We start from the raw sequence: 16315 nt of genomic DNA, 5'->3' as shown, positions 1-16315 counted from the left end.
TAGACAATACTACAAAGCTACAGTAATCAAAAGAGAATGATATTGGCACAAAAACAGACCCAAGGATCAATGGAACAGATGTGACAGCCCAGAAATAAACTCACACACCTATGGTCAATTTTAGTATTCGACAAAGGAGGCAAGAATATACAATGGAGAAAAGACAGTCTCTTCAATAAGTGGTGCTAGGCAAACCTGACAGCTGCATGTAAAAGAATGAAATTAGAACATTCTCTAACACCATATACAAAAATAAATTCAAAATCGATTAAAGACCTAAATGTAAGACCAGGGAAAAACATAGGCAGAATACTCTTTGACATAAATCACAGCAATATTTTTTTGGGATCGTCTCTTTAGAGTAATGGAAATAAAAAAAATATATAAACAAATGGGGCCTAATTAAACTTAAAAGCTTTTGCCCAGCAAAGGAGACTGTAAACAAAATGAAAAGACAGCCTACTCACTGAGAGAAGTATCTGCAAACGATGGGACCAACAAGGGGTTAATTTCCAAAATATACAAACAGCTCATGGAGCTGAATATCAAAAAAACCAACTACCAAGTCAAAAATGGACAGAAGACCTAAATAGACATTTCTCCAAGAAGACATACAGATGGCCACAGGCACATGAAAAGACGGTCTACATCACTAATTATTAGAGAAATGCAAACCAAAACCACAGTGAGGTATCACCTCTACCGGTCAGAATGGCCGTCATCAAAAAGCCTACAAATAATAAATGCTGGAGAATGTGTGGCGAAAAGGGAACCCTCCTACACTGTTGGTGGGAATATAAATTGGTGCAGCCACTATGGAGAACAGTATGGAGGTTCTTTTAAAAACTAAAAATAGGGCTTCCCTGGTGGCACAGTGGTTAAGAATCTGCCTGCCAATGCAGGGGACACAGGTTTGAGCCCTGTCCGGGAAGATCCCACAGGCCGCGAAGCAACAAAGCCCGTGTGCCACAACTACTGAGTCTGCGCTCTAGAGCCCACGAGCCACAACTACTGAGCCTATGTGCCACAACTACTGAAGACTGCACGCCTAGAGCCCGAGCTCCGCAACAAGAGAAGCCACCGCAATGAAGAGTAGCCCCGCTCGCCGCAACTAGAGAATGTCCGCAGGGAGCAACGAAGACCCAACGCAGCCATAAATAAATAAATAAATTTATTAAAAAAAAAAAAAAAAGAGTTACTGTCTGGGGGACAAGAGGTGGGGAGGAGCGGAAACGACTCAGAGGTCTGGATGCAGAGGAATGACCAGAGGTGCTGCTGTGGATAGAAACAAGGAAGTCAGAGAGAGGAAGGGTTTGGGAGAAACAAAACCGCGTTCCCAGTGCAGGAGGGAGGTGGTGGTTCCTCTGTGTGTCAGTGGACAGGATTAGAAGCATCTCCCCGAGCCTCCTTCTCGCCTGGCGTCATCCGTTCTGTGACAGCCCCACCGGCTCCGCTAGACAAGCAAGGCAGACGGTGGAGGAGCCCTCAGTGCTTCACCCGCTTCCACCTCACGTACAATGAACCCATCCCACAGCCCTGGCCCCGAGCCCCGCGAATCCAGGACTCTGGTCCAGCACCACAGTCAAGCTCGGCGGCAGACTCAGGACTGGCTGTGCAACCCAGCACCTCCTTCCCGGCTCTTCCACCCCAGGGCCTCACTCCCAGCTGAGGAATTCGATTCTCATGGCCCCAACCTGATCTACGGCAGGACCCTCCCCTAAAACTAATTCTTCCGGGGTCTCCACCTGCCTTCAAGTAAATTCCAAGCATCTCCAGCTGACACTCCATGAGGCTGATGCAAAGGAGCTGACCTCTCAGGACCAGCAAAGCTAACTCCCACCTCAAAGCAAGCTCAGCCCACTTAACCACCGCCCCTCCCCAGACACACACACCTGCGTTATCGCCACACTTGCGTCTCCTCGAGGGGTCATCTTTGAGCCGATTATGAAAACCAGAGACCCCTTTCCAAACCACCTAGAAGTCTTCCTGATTCATCCCACTCAACTGCGAAGGTATTTTGTTGCAGCATTTGTGGAAGGGTTACATGAGGAAACCTCATAAACCACTTAGGTACTGATGCACTCCTCACCTAGTGGTCACATTGGTGCTGGAGCTGCATCACTGTTTATCACCGTCACAGCCCTCCTACAGTCCAATCCCTACGGAGTGGCGACCATCTCAGCACAGCTGTGTGTTCATAGCTTCCTTTCCTGAAAACTACCCTCTTGTCTTAAGGATGAAACCCAGGCACGCTTGCAGGGCGCACTAGACCCTGTGTGAGCAGGGCCCAGCACCCCCTGAACTCCAGTGCTCAGAAGAGCTCCCCCTCTTCCCGGCCCAGGGTGCCGGCCCCTCACCTCTCCTGCGCTAACCTCTATCAGCCCGGGTCTCTCCTTCTCCAGGAGGTCCCCACACTCCCATCACAAGGCTGCTGGGCTTCCACCTGTCACTGTGCCTCACTGTTTTTCTCCTTCTGTACAACTGAATGAAACTAGACCCAACTTATTTATTGTCTAAATATGTGTATTGTCTGCTGTCATCATCAGAGCTCCATGAGTCCAGGGGAAGAATCGGTCACCTTCACCCATGAATCTCATGTCTGGATATAGTAACTGCTCAATAAACATTGGAAGGAAGGAACACATTTTGCATTTTCAGCGTCTCGGGAAAGGGAAGGGGCTTCTCCAAGGTCACACAGGTTCTATGAAAAGCAAAATCAGAAATGGAACCAAGCAGTGCGCTGGGCGGTGCCACGCATGTGTCTCTTGCTTCCACGGCGCTTGGACAGAACAGACCCAGGGGCGCCCCTTCCTCCAGACTCTGAACACCCTCCAAGCTTTTCTCCAGTCACAACCTTGGAATCACCCACTCAGCTCTCCTCGGCCTCCGGGACCAGCCAACACCATTTTCTGAGCTTAGCTCCGTACTGCCGACCAAGTATGAGCCCCCAGATTCGTCACCATTACTCCGCCAGGTGGAGGCCGCCGTCACCCGCCTGGTAACGCGCATCTGCCGCTCTCCCACACCTACCTGTCTCTGCGCTTCTCTTTCGACCCGACGCAGCGGCTCGCGAGGGCGTGAGACATCGTTTGGCGAACTGGCCGAGGAGAAGCCGGAGGGCCCGAGCTCACCGGAAAAGGCAAAAGCAGCGCTGTGGCCGCGCCCGCTTCCAGGACGTGCCGAAGCCGTCCCAGGAGCAGTGGGTAAAGCCCAGGACGCCACGGAAGCCGCCCGGCTGACGGAGAAGAACCCGCACCAGGCCCTGTGGCTCCGCAGGCCCGGGGTTCTCCCCGCGCAGACCCCACCTCTGGACTTGCCGGAGCCACTTCCGGGATGAGCAGGTGAAACTCACCAAGAAGATGGGCGACCGCCTGACCAACCTCCGCAGGCTGCCCGGCCCCCAGGCTGGGCTGGGCGAGCGTCTCTTCCAAAGGCTCCGCCTCAAGCACCACTAGGAGCCCCCGGAGCCCAGCGGCCTGTGAGGAGCCCCTCTGGGGTCAGGGCTCCTGCCTGAAGCCTCTCTCTGCAGCCACTGGGCAGCTTGTTAACCACCCTGGAGCCCTCTCCAAGCCTTGGGCCAAAGGGAAACAGGAAAGCTTTCTGCAGCGAAAAAAAAAAAAAAAAAAGAATCGGAGCCCAAACGGGGCTGCTCCTAGGCCCTGCCCTGCAACCTCAACTTTCTGTCCTGGCACGAGTGTCACTCTCTGTCTTTGGGTTTGGCCCGAGGGGAGGCAGAGTGCGTGGGGTCCACCCAGATGTGGTCTGGAAGGTCCCAGAGCCTGCTGTCTCCTGGGCCCCATCCTGCAGGGAGAGCAGCGTGAGGCCCTGGGGGGCTGTTCCTCTTTCTGAGAGGCTGCTATGAAGGGACCGGTAATGTGTAACACAGAGCCTGCACCTTGTCACCCCCCGTGCATCTGTCTGTCCTGCTGGCTCTGTGGACTCTGTAAGACACCAGCACGGCTGGGGACCATGGGAGGCACAGCCACGACCCCAACCCTCACTGCCCTTCTCTGCCTCGGTGGGCTTTGGGGAAGGGAGGGGGGAAGGGGCCCCTCTCCTCCCAGGTCTGAAGCTGAGAGACCCCAGGTCTAAGAAGGTTCAGGGGGGGCAGAACTTGGTGGGGGAGGGGGGAAGTGCTCAGCCCCAGATCTGACCCCAGCGCTCAGGGCCCAGACCAGGCCTGGAGCATCTATGTGTGCTGGGGGATGGGCGCTCACAGGGAACTCTCTCCCAGGGCTGTGCCCGGACCCATGGGACCAGGTCCCGGCAGGTGAGCCCCCCCAAGACCTGCTTCAATCCCACAAGCCCCTGGTCATCTGGGGGGAGCACAGCAGGTCTGGGATGATGGTGACCAGTCTGGAAGGGGTCACCAAGGGAAGCCCTGTGACCATCTGGTGTCCGGGGTCTCTGAGGGCAGATGTCTACCGTCTGTATAGAGAGAGGCCCTCTGGACTCTGGGAGGCTAAGGCCCCACAGGACTCCAGTAACAAGGCCAGTTTCCCCTTTGAATCCTCGAGCTCAAGCACTGCAGGGCAGTATCAGTGTGTCTCTCGCAGCAGGAAAGACAGGTAGAGTGGAGTGACCCCCTGCCCCTGGTGGAGACAGGTAGGAGGGAGGACCCGGGTCCCCTCCCGCTGCGGCGGCGACCTCACAGGCAGAGGGGGCAGAGTGTGGGCGCAGGGGGACGGACGTCTCCCCTCGCAGCCCACACCTGCGGTGAGCGGGGTGACGCTCCCCCTTTAACCCAGCCCCTCCCCCTCCCTCAGGGGTGCACAGAGCCCCCCCTCTCAGCCCAGCCACGCCCTGTGGTGGCCTCAGGAGGGAGCGTGTCCCTGGCACGCAGCTCACAGTTTGCAGCGGGCACTTTGCACCTGCTGAAGGAGGGAGGTGCTGACCCCCCCGACACAGGACATCGAGGACCCATGGGAGGGGACAGGCCGTGTGCCCTGTGGGGCCCGTGAACTCCTCCCGTGGGGGGACCTGCGGATGCTATGATTCTCCCAGCTCCCTCCGCATGTGTGGTCACACCCCAGTGACGCTCTGCATCTCCGGGTCACAGGTGAGGGCCCCCAGCCCCATCGTTTCCTGGACCCCTGACCTGAGCCTTGTGCCCAGTGAGCCCTGAGGTGATGGGGGGTCAGTGATACTGCCCTCCTGGGGCAGAACCACTCGCGGGGGGCCTGGGAGGACCAGGGAGAGCTCTCACTGCAGCCTCAGTGAGCAATGTGGGGTGAGCGTCCCCCTCGGTGCCACTGCCCCTTCTCTGCAGGCGTGTACAGGGAGCCCTCCCTCTCAGCCCAGCCGGGCTCACTCGTGCTCCTTGGAGACAGCCTGATCGCTGGTGAGGAGCCCCTGTCCTGCCCCATGTCCTGACTGTGTTCTCAGGGTGCTGGGCCCAGAGTCACCCCTGGTGGTGATGGGGTCCTGGGAGGGGGTCCTAGAGCAGACATTGAGATAGGGCAGTGGTCCAGGGAGAGTGAGTGAGAAAAATGGAGCGGGTGCCGGGACATAAGAGAGACCCACACAGAGGGGCTGAGAGCAGCTGAGAGGGGGTCACAGACAGGGTCCCTGGAGAGAGGATGGTGGTCCCTCAGCTCAGGGTCAAGGGTGTCTTGGGGGTGGCTGTGTACACATCATGACCTTCCTCGCCCCCAGGAATGTACAGGAAACCCTCCCTCTGAGCCAGGCTGGGACCTTCAGTGCCCTGGGGAGAGAACGTGACCTTGCAGTGTGGCTCTGAGATCTGGTCCGATCCCCTCCATCTGTCCAAGGAGGGGTCACTCACTCCTCCCCAGAACCTTCGTCTGCAGGACACGGCTCCACCCTTTCAGGCCAACTTCACCTTGAGTGCTGTGACCTTAGCCCACAGCGGGACCTACACGTGCTACAGCTCACTCAGCACCTCCCCCTCCCTGTTGTCACAGCCCAGCGACCCCTGGAGCTCCTGCTCTTAGGTGAGGAGCCCCCTCCCCATATCCGTTGAGGAGCCAGACCCTCGGCTCACAGCCCTGTCGCAGGAGAGCTCTGAGCTGGAGGAGGAGAAGAGAGACACAGGGACGTCAGCCACAGGTGGCCCCACCCCACGGAGGGACGGACAGTACAGGGGGAGCCCCTCTCCCTCTACTCCACTCACCCCACCCCAGGGTCCAGGCCGTGCTAGGTGTGTGCAGAAGGGAGACGGAAGGGCGGAAGCTCGGAACTTTGAGGGAAGACATGGAGCTAAGAACAACACGAGGATGCAGACACACGCCACACCCTCCCTCTGTCCTTGTTCCAGGCAGCATCGGGGCTGCAGACTCTCACCCACAGGCACGAGCACCGTGTCTGCTGAGTAACAGCGTCCTCTTAGCCTAGAGGAGACACAGTCTCCCCAGTCCTGGGCTGAGCTTCTGTTAGCCCTTCCCCACTAAACCTTTACAGAAGGGTCGCTTCCCACCGGACCTGGGGGTGGGAGTGGAGACGAAGGAAGGGGGCTTCATGTCTCAAGTATAACTGAGGTCACTGGTGCCTATTGGGTGGTCATAGTGAGAAGAAATGCATGAAGGGGAAGATGCCCAGCTGAGAGAGGGAGGAAAGAGCAGGTGCCCTCCTCGCCTCTGTCTGGGTGCTGATTTCTAGGAGCCCTTAGAGTCATCACAGCACCTATGGAATCAGCCCCACAATATGAAGGGCAGAGTGAAGGTGGCCTCTCATTTTCACGTCAAGGAGGTGGTGGGATTCACTGGACAGCTACATGTAAGTCATCAAATTAGAACACTCCCTCACACCATATACAAAAAAGACTCAAAATGGTTTAAAGACCTAAATGTAAGGCATGACACTATAGGACTTCCCTGGTGGTGCAGTGGTTAAGAATCTGCCTGCCAGTGCAGGGGACACGGGTTCAAGCCCTGGTCTGGGAAGATCCCACATGCCGTGGAGCAACTAAGCCCGTGCACCACAACTACTGAGCCCATGCTCTAGAGCCCGCGAGTCACAACTACTGAGCCCACGTGCCACAACTACTGAAGCCCACACGCCTAGAGCCCATGCTCTGCAACAAGAGAAGCCACCGCAATGAGAAGCCCGCGCACCACAATGAAGAGCAGACCCCGCTCGCTGCAACTAGAGAAAGTCCGTGTGCAGCAACGAACACCCAACACAGCCAAAAATAAATAAATAAAATAAATAAATTTTTTTTAAAAAGACGTGACACTATAAAACTCCTAGAAGAGAACATAGGCAAAACACTCTTTGATATAAATTGTACCAATATTTTCAGAGCCTTATTTATTTTTTTGGCCGTCCCGCGCCTCTTGCAGGATATTACTTCCCCAGCCAGGGCTTGAACCCGGGCCACGGCAGTGAAAGTGCTGAGTCCTAACCACTGGACCACTAGGGAACTCCCAATTTTACTAATATTTTCTTAAATCAGTCTCCCAACGCAAAAGAAATAACAGCAAAAATAAACAAATGGGGCATAATCAAACTTAAAAGCTTTTGCACAGCAAAGGAAACCATCAACAAAATGAAGACACAACATACGCAATGGGAGAAAATATTTGTAAATGATACAACCAAAATATACAAACTGCTCATATGACTCAAACTCAAAGAAATAAACAACCCAATCAAAAAATGGGCAGAAGAACTAAATAGACATTTTCCCAAAGACATACAGACGGCCAACAGGCACATGAAAAGATGCTCAACATTGTTAATTACTAGAGAAATGTACAGCAAAACTACAACGAGGTGTCACCACGGTACAGTCACCAGGGCTAACATCAAAAACTGCACATAATAAATGCTGGAGAGGGTGCGGAGAAAAGGGAACACTCCTACACTCTTGGTGGGGATATACATTGATGCAGCCACTGTGGAAAACAGTAAGGAGGATGCTCAAAAACCTCAAAATAGAGCTACCATATGATCCAGCACCCTGGGCATATATCTGGAGAAAACCGTAATTTGAAAAGATACATGTACCTCAATGTTCATAGCAGCACTATGTACAAGACAAGCCACATAGCCAAGACATGGAAACAACCAAAGTGCCCATCAACAGATGATGGATTAAGAAGATATGGTATATATATGTATGTGTGTATATATATATATATATATATATACACACACACATATATATATACATAATGGAATATTATTCAGCCATAAAATATGAAAATTGCCATTTGCAGCAGCATGGATGGAACTAGACAATATTATGTTTAGTTAAACAAGTCAGAGAAAGACACATACCATATGATATCACTTATATGTGAAAAATAATACAAAGAAATCTGTACACAAAATAGAAACAGACTCACAGACACAGCAAACAAAATTATGGTTACCAAGGGAAGAGATAGAAATTAAAAGTATGGGATTAACAGATGCAAACTACTATATGTATAATAGATAAGCAACAAGGATTTACTGTATAGCACAGAAAATTATACCCAATATCTTGTAATAACCTGTAAAACAATAGAATCTGCAAATCACCCACACACACACAAAAGAATCACTATGCTGTACACCTGAAACTAACAATATTGTAAATCAACTATACTCCAATTTTAAAAAGAAGTATAATTGATATGACAAGAGATGACAGAAAATGAAAAAAAAGAACTACAGGCACCACAAATAGTCAAAGAATCTTGAAAAAGAACAAGATTAGAGATAAGATTAGAACAAGATTAGAGATAAAGAACAGAGATATAGTATTAAAACAGTATGGTAATAGAAAAAAACAAACAGATATATAGACCAACGGAACAGAATCAAAATCCTAGAAATAAACCGACACGTGTATAGTCAACTAATATTTGACAAGAGAGTCAAGAGTACACAATCGGTAAAGGACAGCCTCTTCAATAAATTGTGTTGGTCATATATACAATGGAATATTACTCAGCCATAAAAAGAAATGAAATTGAGTTATTTGTAGTGAGGTGGATGGACCTAGAGTCTGTCATACAAAGTGAAGTAAGTCAGAAAGAGAAAAACAAATACCATATGCTAACACATATATATGGAATCTAAAAAAAGAAAAATCTTTCTGAAGAACCTAAGGTCGCAGACGTAGAGAATGGACTTGAGGACACGGGGAGGGGGAAGGGTAAGCTGGGACGAAGTGAGAGAGTGGCAAGGACGTATATACACTACTAAATGTAAAATAGCTAGCTAGTGGGAAGCAGCCGCATAGCACAGAGAGATCAGCTCGGTGCTTTGTGACCACCTAGAGGGGTGGGATAGGGAGGGTGGGAGGGAGACGCAAGAGGAAGGAGATATGGGGACATATGTATACGTATAGCTGATTCACTTTGTTATAAAGCAGAAACCAACACACCATTGTAAAGCAATTATACTCCAATAAAGATGTTAAAAATAAATAAATAAATGGTGTTGGAAAAAACGGTATATTGACATGCAAAGCACGTCATTAGACCTTACCTGATCTTACCTCTACTTTTTTGTGATTAGAACATTTACGATTTACCCTCTTAACAACTTTCAAGTATATACTACATTACTGTTAATTATAATCACGATGCTGTGCATTAGATCCCCAGAACTTATTCATCCTCTACCTGGAAGCTAGAAGAACTGTAGTTTGTTAATTTTGCCTGCTGTATTATATACTGGAAACATCCTTGTAGTATTTTATTGTCTATATGTGCAAGTTTTTCTAGGTTTTATATGGGAAGAATCTCTTGGGTAGCATAAACATATTTGAAAATCTAAGGGATAATGATGCATTTCTCATTTAATTGACTGTCTTATTTTGTATAACCAGAAACAATGTGGAGTAATTCCTTTTGTCCCAGACCTTCACTAACACTTGTTATTGTCAGACTTTAAAAATAGTTTGCTAGTCTCACATTCAAGATATTGAATTCTTAGATTAAAATTTCCCCAAAGAAATCTCCAGGCCTAAATGGTTTTACTTGCAAATTCTAGAAAACATGTAAAAACAATAATATCAATTCTATTCAATCTCTTCTAGAAACTAGATGAGAAGGAAATGTATTAATTTATGAGGCCAGACCAACTCCCATAGTAAAAGTAAACAACACGAAAACAAAATAAAACAAAAATTTGCAGGCCAGTCTCCCTCATGAGCATAAACACAAATGTCTTCAACAAAATATTAGCAAATCAAATTTAACAACATAAGTTTAAAATACTACACCACATCCAAGTGGGGCTTATCCCACGAATGCAACATTGGCTTGATATTCAAAAATCAAGCAACCATATTATTTGTCTAAAAAAAGAAAAACCACATGATCCTATCAACAGATACAGAAAAAAGACTTGGTAAAATCCAATCTCCATTCACGATTAAAGATACAACAAAACAAAACTCTTGGCACTCTAGTATTTTTTTTTTTCAATGTGGTCCTTTTTTTTTTTTAACTTTGGGGTTTATTTATTTATTTATGGCTGTGTTGGGTCTTCGTTTCTGTGCGAGGGCTTTCTCTAGTTGTGGCAAGCGGGGGCCACTCTTCATCGCGGTGCGCGGGCCTCTCATCATCGCAGCCTCTCTTGTTGCGGAGCACAGGCTCCAGACGCGCAGGCTCAGTAATTGTGGCTCACGGGCCTAGATGATCCGCGGCATGTGGGATCTTCCCAGACCAGGGCTCGAACCCGTGTCCCCTGCATTGGCAGGCAGATTCTCAACCACTGCGCCACCAGGGAAGCCCCAGGAAAAGCTTCTTGACGTGAGTTTGGACAATGGTGTTTTGGATATGACACCAAAAGCACAGGCAACAAAGACAAAAATAGACAAGGGGATTACATCATATTAAAAGCTTCTACACAGCAAAGGAAACAGACAACAGAGTGAAACGGCAACGTATAGAATGGGAGAAGGTATTTGCACACCATATATCTGATAAGGGGCTACTTGTCAAAATATACAAGGAGCTCACACAACTCAATGCAAAGTAGTAACAACCCAATTTTAAAAATAGGTGAAGGACCTGAGTAGGCATTTCTCACAAGAAGACATCCCGATGGCCAAACAGTACGTGAAAAGGTGCTCAGCATCACTAACCCTCAGGGAAATACACATCAAAACCACAATGAGATACCACCTCACACCTGTTAGAATGGCTGTTATGAAACAGACAAAAGATAACAAGTGTTGGGCTTCCCTGGTGGCACAGTGGTTAAGAACCCACCTGCCAACGCAGGCGACATGGGTTCGAGCCCTGGTCCGGGAAGATCCCACATGCCACGGAGCAAGTAAGCCTGTGTGCCACAACTACTGAGCCTGTGCTCTAGAGCCCACAAGCCACAACTACTGAAGCCCGCGCGCCTATAGCCTGTGCTCCACAACAAGAGAAGCCACCGCAATGAGAAGCCCACGCACCGCAAGGAAGAGTAGCCCCCGCTCACCGCAACTAGAGAAAGCCTGCGCACAGCAATGAAGACCCAGTGCAGCCAAAAATAAATAAATTAAATAAGTTAATTTTAAAAAAAAGATAACAGGTGTTGGCAAAATTGTGGAGAAAATAGAACCCTATGCATTGTTGGTGGGAACGCAAATCGGTGCAGCCACTGTGGAAACAGTATGGAGTTTCCTCAAAAAATTAAAAATAGAACTACCTACCATATGATCCAGCAATTCCACTTCCAGGTATATATCCAAAGCAGATGAAACCAGGACCTCAGAGAGATATCTGCACTCCTATGTTCACTGCAGCATTATTCACATTAGCCAGGATATGGATACAACCTCAATGCCTGTCGAAAGATGAAGAGATAAAGAAAATGTGAGATACGCGTGCGTGGATATGGAAACAACCTCAATGCCTGTAGAAAGATGAAGAGAGAAAGAAAATGTGAGATACGCGTGCGTGGATACGGAAACAACCTCAATGCCTGTAGAAAGATGAAGAGAGAAAGAAAATGTGAGATACGCGTGCGTGGATACGGAAACAACCTCAATGCCTGTCGAAAGATGAAGAGATAAAGAAAATGTGAGATACGCGCACACACGCACACACACACACTGGAATGTTATTCAGCCTTTAAAAAGGAGGGAATCCTTCCGTTTGGGAAACGTGGATGAAGCTGGAGGACATTATGTGAAGTAAAATAAGCCAGACACAGAAAGACAAATACAGCCCGAGCTCACTTCCCTGGGGGATCTAAAATAGTCAGACTCATAGAAACACAGGAGAATGGTAGTTGCCAGAGGCTGGGAAAGGGGTCAGTGGGGAGATGCTGGTCACGGGGAACAACGTTTCAGTTACCCAGTCAAGTAACTTGTGGAGATGTGATGTACAGTGATGTGACTAGAGTTCACAGTATTCCACTGTAGACTTGAAATTTGCTTACAGGCTAGACCTTAAGTGTTCTCACCACACACACACTCACACACAAATGTTCAGTATGTGAGGTCATGGCTATGTTAATTAGCTTAATTGTGGTGAGTATTTCACAAGGTAAGTGTATATAAAAACATCAAGTGGGGGGCTTCCTTGGTGGCACAGTGGTTAAGAATCCACCTGCCAATGCAGGGGACACGGGTTCGAGCCCTGGTCCGGGAAGATCCCACATGCCGCAGAGCAACTAAGTCCGTGCGCCACAACTACTGAGCCTGCGCTCTAGAGCCCGTGAGCCACAACTACTGAAGCCCACGTGCCTAGAGCCTGTGCTCCGCAACAAGAGAAGCCACCGCAATGAGAAGCCCGTGCACTGCAACGGAGAGTAGCCCCCGCTTGCCGCAACTAGAGAAAGCCCGCGCCCAGCAACGAAGACCCAACACAGCCAAAAATAAATAAATAAAATAAATAAATTTATTAAAAAAAAAAAAAATCAAGTGGGACTTCCCTGGTGGTCCGGTGGTTAAGAATCCACCTTCCAATGCTTGGGACACAGGTTGGATCCCTGGTCAGGGAACTAAGATCCCACATGCCACGGGGCAACTAAGCCCACGAGCTGCAACTACTGAGCCCGTGCACTCTGGAGCCTGCGCACGCAACAAAAGATCCCGCCTGCCACAGCGAAGATCCTGCGTGCCACAACTAAGACCCAACACAGCCAAATGAATAAATAAATGTTTTTTTAAAAATAAAAACATTAAGTTGTACATCTTAAATATATACAATTTTTGTTAGTTATATCTCAATAAAGCTGAAACTTTTTTCTTTCATTTAATTACACCAAGCACATTGGTAGTTATTCCATTTCTAATTTTAGGCAGTTACTCCCATGTTAACATATGTATTTACATTTTTATTTCTAAACAACTATGCATTCTCCTCCTCCATTAGAGAAGACAATGTTCTCATTGTACTGTACCTGAAATATGGGTACTCTGTATACGTGTCTGTGCATGGGCACATCTGTGTGTCTGTGTGCACACGTGTGGGTGCATCTGTGGGTGTGTGTACAAGTTGTGTTTGTTAATTTTTCGGTGCTTTTTTTACCCTTGTTTTCTCATGTTACATCTCACTTTCTCCATTACATCTCTTAGTATTCCTTTCACTGAGTGTGAAAATAGTAAAATATCTAAGAACTTGTGTCTCTGGAAATGCCTTCTTTCACTCTCATTCTCTCTTTATCAAGTTACTTGAAAACATTTCTTATTTCAAACTGAGTGTGTGACTCAACTACTAGGAGAGGAACATACATGTGATGGGTAAGGGATTCATCCCCCCCAGAACCCTCCTTATCTCTCAGGAAGACGCAGCCTGACGTGGTGGGCTTAGCGGAATGGACACAGCTCCCACAGGTCAGATGTGGTGCCTGGAATCTCCTCGTATTTAGGGATTTACCCTCTGATGAGCCTTTCACTTTTGTCCCTTAAAAATAATTTGGCTCAGTGTAAAATTCTTCCCAATTAATTCCCTGAAGGGATTGCTCCAATATCTTCTGGCATCGCCTTTTGGTAGGGGGTAGTCTGGTCCCAATGAGCTTGTCATTCTCTTAATGGTAATTTGCATTTTCTACAGGAAGTAGTTTCAGGACATTTGTAGGGCCCCAGGACAGTCGTCCTTGATTTTTTTCAGTTGAAATTTACACAAAATAGAATTAACCGTTTCGAAGTGTACAATTCAGTCTGAGATACTTTTATTTTTAATTTAACCTTCATTTTCTTAATTGACCATGAAGGGTCAAGATACAGATGTCACTTTAAATACATGCGTCCTAGCACTTAGCTGGCCTGTCCTCATCTCTGAAAAATGTTCAATTCTTTATTTCTTTGGCTGTTGTTATATGTCATGACCTTTCCTTCTGACACAACAGATATGACGTTGGCCCTCCTCATTCTATTCCCCAAGTATCTTGAATTTCCATTTCTGGTCTCTCTAACCTGCATTCTGGAACATTTCCTCAATACTGTATTCCGTTTCATAATGGGTCCCTCAGCTGTCTTGTCCTTGATGGGATGACATTTTTTAATGTGTTGATTCTACTGGATATTTCATCTCTACCTTTTCTAACTCTTTTCAATAACTGCCAGTTCTTCTATAAAATAATCCATATGGCTGCCTCCCTTTCTTTTTCAGATATTTAAACACGCTTAATTTAAATCGACTGTCGTATTTTCCTACTGATTCTTTTTTTTTCATATTTTTATTTCAGCAAAGTCACTCATTGTGCTGTTATACAATCAAGATATTCACATCAAGTATGTTCTATATACTTTTTTCACCTCTTTATTGGTTTCCTACTGACTCTATTTCCTTGCCTAGGACACCCCCACGCGTCAGCAGACGGCTGTCCGTAGCACTGTCATCGTTACTAGGGTCACTGTGATGTCCATTCCTGTTAAAGGCGCTCCCCTCACACCCCCGATCTTTCCTAGAAGGCTTCTCCCAGGGCTGTGCTGGGCGCCAGGCTGACCAGGGGAGAACGCTGCAGCCGCTCCTGCCCCGTGCTCTCCACCGTCTCACACTTAGCACCTGCTCACAGCTGTGCCCTCGGGGATGGTCCAATGGGACCCTCACACTCCCACGAGGGTGGACGCCCATGGCTGACAATCCTGGACTGAGTCTGTTTCATGCCACACAGGGGAGGTGGCTCAATGCTGACCACGGGCCTGGGGCAGGGAGCAGAGACAACCCAGTGCCCGTCCAGAAATGCGGGGAAGGGGGGCCGCAGCTTCAGCCTTCACCTGGAGCCCTGACCTCTCCCTGCCTGTGAGGCCCTGGGTCCCTCTCTCTGTCCACACAGGTGGGAACCTCCTCCCTATGACCCCCTGATGATCCCGGCCAGCGGGGGCCACTCAGCCTAGTTCCCTCTTCTTTGCTCTGGTTCCCTCTCCATTTGGGGAACTTTCTTTCTCTTTTTCTGCATGTGTCTGTGGGTACGTGTTTCAGAAATATTCAAAATAGCATTTCTCAGTGTTAGGAGCAGCGGAGGGCTCTTGGGTGGGCACCACAATCACCCACTTTGCCGTGGAGTCTGAGCCCAGGATCCTTTCATGTCCCACCCACTCCTGTTGTCACCTGCCCTGGAAATTAACAATGATGATCCTGCAATGAACCTGACACCATTGAGCTCACAGCCACTCCTAGGAGTGGGGCTCGTGAAAACATGCAGAGGAGGAAACTCAGGCTCAGAAAGGGCACTGCCCTCAAGGTTACAAGAGCAGTGGGGACAGATTTAAATAGAGATGTTTTCCTTCAAAGTGAGACCTCTAACTCAAATCAACGTCCCCTAAGCTTCCAGGCAGGATGACAGGATGGGGAGGAGAGCCCTGTCCAAGGATCAAGGGCCACCAAGCAGGCAGGAACGACTCAGGGGCTTGTTCCCAGGAAGGTGGGGCGGACGCTGTTTCAAGAAAAAGAGAGAAGTCCCTGAAGGGGGCGGAGGTAGAAAGCAAACCCACACCCCGGGGCCAGGGGAGCAGGCATGTTTCCTTCCTTATTTCCCTGAACTTCTCCTCTGTGCTCATTGCCACGTTGACCTCCACTGAGCTGTAGGTAGATGTTAAACGTGTGTCTCTGCTGATCTGAGCTCTGCGGTGCAGCAGGAACCTGCATCCTCCCTGAAGCATCGCCAGGGCCTGGGTGACCCCTGTCCATGGTGAGGACCCCACAGGGACGTGCTGATGGACGGGCTGAGGATGAAGGAGACCCCACGGGGAGGCTCTGAGAGGGAAGGACGTGCCCGGGTCACCCTCAACTGGAAGGGGCGTCTCAGGAAGACACCGGGTCTGTCACGGGAACGAGGGCCAGGCTGTCAAACAGGGGCAGTTCCCCTTCCTGTGGGGCTGCTGACGTGACAGCCCCGTGATGGGGAGGACCAGCCTCCCAGTGGACACACCCTCGGGTCTCCGTCCTGAGGGCACCGTGGTCTCCTCCAT

At 49.0% G+C, this 16315-nt stretch overlaps 1 pseudogene; it reads left to right on the top strand.

Annotated features, from left to right (window-relative positions):
• The first annotated feature begins 4344 nt into the window (after positions 1-4344).
• Positions 4345-15241, top strand: LOC133077774 (leukocyte immunoglobulin-like receptor subfamily A member 1; annotated as a pseudogene).
• Positions 15242-16315: the final 1074 nt, after the last annotated feature.

This window comes from Eubalaena glacialis, chromosome 18 (assembly GCF_028564815.1).
Source record: "Eubalaena glacialis isolate mEubGla1 chromosome 18, mEubGla1.1.hap2.+ XY, whole genome shotgun sequence".
Lineage (NCBI taxonomy): Eukaryota > Metazoa > Chordata > Mammalia > Artiodactyla > Balaenidae > Eubalaena > Eubalaena glacialis.
Note: the sequence above shows the minus strand (reverse complement) of the source record. Positions and strands in the feature narration are given on the sequence as shown.